Genomic DNA, 6,095 nt, shown 5'->3' on the forward strand with positions numbered 1-6,095 from the left:
GGTATATCAGTAGCGCGGGGCCCGATGCTACTAATAAGGCGCTACAGCTAACCCGTAGCAGTAGCGCGTGCACACCCACGCTACTGCTATACAAGTTTAGCAGCAGCGTGCTTCGTGGAAGCTCTCTACTGCTAATAGCTCTAGCGCGCTTTGCCTGGACGCGCTACTGCTACTATGGCGCTGCTGCTAACTTTTCTCCACTCGCTACTGCTAATTTTAGTAGTTTTTTTCCTCCATATTTGTTTTGTATTTTAATAGGCTTTATACAATAATCTTTAGCATATGATACACATACAAATGTAATCATAGCATATACATACAAATAGTCTCATCAAATCATGTCATCATCATAATCATCATCCAAGACAAAGTGGTCTCTCGTCATCATCTCGAAAATAGCGATACAAATCTCGATTACTTGCAACTACATCGTCATCCATCTAAACAATGATATACGCGAGAAGAGACATCACTTTGCGTGAACCCAAACTAACTACTGGTTGTTGCTCGTAAACCGGAAACCCGTACACCTGGGCCTTACATTCTGGCCACTCGTCGTATACTCCTGGCGTAGCACTTCTTTGCCATCGATGATCTATACACCTCCATCGTCACATGAGTCGATGATATGCAACATATATAGTTGAGCAACAGAAAGAGACAGACTTGGCAAAAATAGAAGCAACATATCATAAGCATAAATAACAAAGTTCATCGTACCCAAAATGCCCTAACCAGAGTGATCTATACTAGTCTAGGAGGACGGTTTAATTACATCACAAATAAAGTTTCGTCGTGCATAATTCAAAGTTTCGTCATACAGATAGTATGGACTAAACGGACACATTGTCATATATCGACAATCACTTCATGTCGTGCCATCCATCCAAGTCAGGGAGATAGTCCCCGAGCTTAGTGAAAGGCTTCGGTCGAGACGCTAAGTGGCTACGCGTGTTCGGACGTCTTCCCGCGACATTTGTTTTTCTTCGTAGAACATCCCTGTATTTTCGACGACCTCCTTCATGATGATTTGGGCAAGTTCATGCTGGATGTGATAGAACTCAGCTCGAAGTCGATGATCCTCGATATCTCCTAAGTTCTTTGCCCATTGCAGAATATGGGCATCGCCAGATGTAGGTGACATGCGAAGGTTCTGGTGATCCCGTCTGTACTCCAGCATCTGGTGTAGGACATAGAATCCACCATTAAGAGAATCACTTGGTTGCTGGATGCAGTATAAGTTGGTCTTATGGCCGAAGGCGGGCCTGCCGTCCTTTTTCTTCTTGTCCTTGACCTCTCCACCCCGTGCGCCGTAGTAAAACATAGCACCGTCGAGAACAAACTTGATGTGGGTGTAATCCTTTTTGTTAATGTTCTTCGACGAGTCCAAGTAAAGAGTGTGGGAGTATCGGGGGTAGAGGATGATGAGGACAGTGCGCCCGCCATTGTGCAAAATAAGTACACCTCAAATTAGTTAGCCTCCACCGTGCAAATGAATGATTGAAATCAAAGGAAGGATATCCGCGCGGATGACTTACATGGGATGATAAGGCACGAGAATCGCCTCCTTGTCCTTATTGGCAAGCATGAAATTGACGATGTATTCCCTCGCATATTCACAGTGCTTTGCGCAGACTCCCAAGAAGGCCTCGTGCATGAAGTACGGGTCAGCGATACAGATATAAGGTATCTGCTCAACCCCGATGAGGTAGTTCATGTGCAAAGCATAAAGGCGGACAAACGCAAAATCCAGCTGCTTCAAGTGAAACATGTCGAAGATGTAATCGAATCGAAGGAACAACTTCTCCGCGGGGAATGTGTCAACGTACGGCAATCCCCACGGCACGTTAACCACATAAAGTGGGTATCCTGGATTTTTTGAGGCGATGAGGCCTTTCTCTATCCGCAGCAGATCGTCATGAAGTCTCCTTAAATCGCCGAATCTGGCCCGCAGCGCTGCTTCAGGTAGGATTGGTTGACCGGGGATATGCCATTTTGCCGCACCAGGGATATGTATACGGTCTTGAACCCGAGGCTGCTGAGGCGGCTGGATCACAGAAGAAACTTTTTTGCCTTTCCTCGGTCTCTTCCTAGACTTCTTTACTACCGGAAGGTTGTCCATAATACATTCAGACTCCGGAGGCGGCAATTCAGGCACCGACTCATGAGGCTCAAACCCTAAGTAGGCGCCATTATTGACATACTGTTGAGTGTCATCGTCATCATCATCCTCATCTATGGCGACGTCACCAGCGACTAATGGAGAAGGCGAGGTGTTGATGTTCATACCTAACTGCGTGCTTGTGGGTGTGCTCCCGGCCGCCTCCAGACGAAGCAGACTCTTTGGCCACAACAGGACCCACCCATTGCAACAATCACCAAGCCGCCGCGGGGTCTCGTCGTCATCCCCCACTAGTATCGGAGGAGCCAAATTCTTGTGGCCCGGTTTGACACTGGCCATGAAAACCTTGAACACTTCCAGGGGGATCGGCCGGCTATGGAACAATGGTTCCTTCGGCTCCATTATCGTCGCCTTCCCCACATCCACCTTCTGGTCACCGATGGTGTACAATATGGTGCACGGGGTTTCATCGGCCTGCAAAGAAAAGTCTATGACGTGAGACATCCGAAAGGCAATGAAAACGGGAGATTATACATTTATTGAAGGGGGCCGGTGTGGAAGATACCATGAGGGCATCGAGCTCAGCCAAAGATGAAGCACCGCCGAGCACGTCCGGTACCGGAGCTAGTGCCGGAGCAGGTGCGGAAGCCGGTGCGGGAGCAGGTGCAGGAGCCGGTGCGGGAGCAGGTGTAGGAGCAGGTGCGGGAGCAGGTGCAGGAGCCGGTGCGGGAGCAGGTGCAGGTGTTGGTGCAACGCTAGTCGAGCTGCTCCTGAGGAAGTCAGCAAGGGAAAAGTCCGCTTCATTTTTTTTCTGGATTTTGCCTGCTCCGATTGAAAATGCTCGGAACCAAGGTAGTAGACAGATCTACAAGCACCTGTTTTGCAGTAGCTACTGCTGTTGCGACTTTCTTAGATGATTTCTTTTCAACCGCAATCTCAACCTTCTTGTCAATGTTTTCTTTAGTTAACCTCCGTCTTCCCTTTCTCTCCTCCGTGGTCTCATGGTAGTACTTCTTCCACGTGGCGCCATCTCCAACACCGTGCACGCGTCCATACGACGGTCGAGTCTCCACCGGGAGTCTTGTCAATATGTTCAACGCCCGGTTGAATGGAGTGTACCACTTGGGCCTCGCCAACGCCTCAGACGGCGAGTCGCTTTCGGCCGCAATCCTGTGTTGCTCTCTCTGCAAAAGGCACAAGGATCGTTTACAAATATGACTAGCGTGCAGTCGGATTGATCAGAAACTAAAATTACCAACAGTCTCATGAACTCCGTCATGACCGCGTTCTTCTCGAAAACCTTCTTCACTGGGTCCCAATGGTGCCGGGCCCTGAGGACGTCACACTCCTGTGGGACAGTGAACTCCGCCAAGGGGTCTTGGATGCCCAGAATCGCGGCTTCCGCGTCCTCCTTGGCCCATATGGACATCTTCCCACCGTAACCACGGCTTCCGAGGTGGTGGCACCCAATGTTCTTCTATTGAATCCCCTTCATGTACTCTGACTTTTTTTGGCATCTTCGGCCTCGCAAGCCGCCTTTAATATTTCAAAATGCTCTGCCGTCATTGTCAGATTATCCTTTACAATCTCGGAGTAGGGTTCCTTTTCGTTGAAGATCCGATATTTCACCCTTGCTTTCCAAGCGGCTAACGCGTCTCTAAACTTGCTCATGGCATGTTTGTTTATCTTCTTCATTGCCGGGTCCTTATCTGGATCTTTATAATCCTTTTCATTCCGGTCCGGGAACAAGAATATCTGGTGCAACTTCTTTAGGAGGGCAGGCCTCATATTATCTAACTTGTTTAGTTTCTCATCGTTGATGGTGGCGGTTGTCCGTATGATGCAGCCAATTTGATTGTTGTAGCACGCGCGCGCTTCCTCGGGCGTGTTTAGCTCAAAATTGCCATCGTCCACCTCCGTGACCACCACTCTAGTAGTCCTGAGCTTGTTAGGAAGCCGTCGCCTCTTTGCTTTCGGTTCTATACCGGCTCCGCTCCCCGAGGCAGCTCCGGTCTCAGTCTTAGCACCGGTCTCGATGCCGGTCTTAGTCTCAGCGCCGGTCTCAGTCTCAGCACCGGTCTCAGTCTCGTCGGCAAGGCTCAAAAATTCGTCTGCCGCCCGGTAGACATCGTCGCAATCACCAAAACCCTGTCGTTCATCGTTGCTAGCCATGTTTCCTACGATTAAATATAGTCAATTAATTCTAGACCTAATAAAATGAATAATGACATTAAAAGGCCTATTGTTTTGCAGGAACATTGACTCCTTCCCGGTGCGGCAAATCCCACGCACTCGATATGTCCTAGTTTGTAGCACAAGTCATGCCGAAATTCACGGAAAATTTCGGCATGACCTTTGCTAAAAAGTGGACAAATCGAGAACCTGAATTTTGCCGGAACAGAAATGAATCAACATTCTGGCAAAACATAGGCCACTCGGCTTCATTCCCTGGAAACAACAAAAGGCCACTTGGGCACAAGCAAACCACTTCAATGTCGATTATGATCAATGAGCAAACACAATTGAGGATTTTTATATATCATGACCACTTCATATTTGCATCTCCTAGTGTTTGACACTTCAAGAAAATCTACACAAATCTCATGCTCTTTGAAACTCAATTCAAAAACCAAATATAGATGGAGGAAGATGTGGCGAGGGAGGCAGGGGCATCTCTGTCAGAGCCCTAGTTAAGCATATACAATTTTTTCCTACGGCGAGGGAGGCAGATGTGGTGAGGGAGGCAGGGGCGTCTCTGTCAAAACCTTATTTAAATTATTTTCCTAACTAAATTAACCTAACTAATTTAGAGAGAGAGAGGAGGGGTGGGGGCTTACAGAGGATGGCTCCGGTGGTGGCGCGGGAGGCAGTGTTGGCGAGGGAGGCAGGGACGTCTCCGGTGACGACGAGGGATGCAGTTGTGGCGAGGGAGGATCCGGTGGCGTCGACTGCGGCTCCGGTGGCGTTGATGAGGCCGCGCGGCTCCGGCAGCATCGGGGACGGCTCCGGTGGCGTCGACGGTGCACGACTCTAGTGACTCCGGGGGCGTCGACGTCGGTAGGAGACGGCGGCGAAGTGGGGCGATGGTGAATCAGGCAGACGGTGGTGGGGTGGGTTGAGGGATTTGGGGGAGAAGTGGTGGCTGGGGGGAAACGGTTTTTTTGTTAAGTCAAACTTAGCGGTAGCGCTTTTCACGAAACGCGCTATAGCTAAGTTAGCTATAGCGATTTCCACGAAATGCGCTACTGCTATAGCTATGTAATTTCCTTCATATTTCTTATTTCCTTTTCTATTTCTACAGCAGGGGTCTAGGAAACGCGCTGCAGCTATGTTAGCTATAGCGCCTCCTACGGACAGACGCTACTGCTACGCCTTTCTCCTTTTTTCGCTTTTTCATTTATTTTCCTCTACATTTTATTTTTTTTCCTTTCTGCTTTTTCTATTTCTTTCTTTTTCATTTACTTTTCCATTTGTTTTCATTTTATTTTATTTCCATTAGCAGTAGCGCTCTTCGCACGAAACGTGCTGCTACTTATGTCCTAGGGGTAGCACGCTTCCCCCAAGACCGCTACTGCTATGCGTAACAAACCGTTTTAGCAATGGGAATATTAGTGGTAGCGCTTTTTCATGTGCATGCGCTACTGCTACTGTCGTATCTGTAGCGCGGTTTCCCCAGGCGCGCTACTGCTATTTAGCACTAGCGCCCATTTTTGACACGCGCTACTGCTAAATTTCTATGTATAAGGTTTTCCCTAGTAGTGCTAGCTCCGTCTATGGCTTGAATGTCGGGCCGTCGACATTGGCTGAGCTCGACGCCCTCACGGTAAATACGCGTCGCACCTTCATCAACTCAACTAATTAATTAATCTTCAAATGCCGTTCTTTTTGGATCTCTGACGCTGCACGTATATGTCATTGTAGGCCGACTCCACTCCTTGCACCCTCCTTTACCACATGAAGGGTGGGTTGGTGG

This window comes from Triticum urartu, chromosome 4A (genome assembly GCF_056163025.1).
Source record: "Triticum urartu cultivar PI428250 chromosome 4A, HENAU_Tu73, whole genome shotgun sequence".
NCBI classification, from domain to species: domain Eukaryota; kingdom Viridiplantae; phylum Streptophyta; class Magnoliopsida; order Poales; family Poaceae; genus Triticum; species Triticum urartu.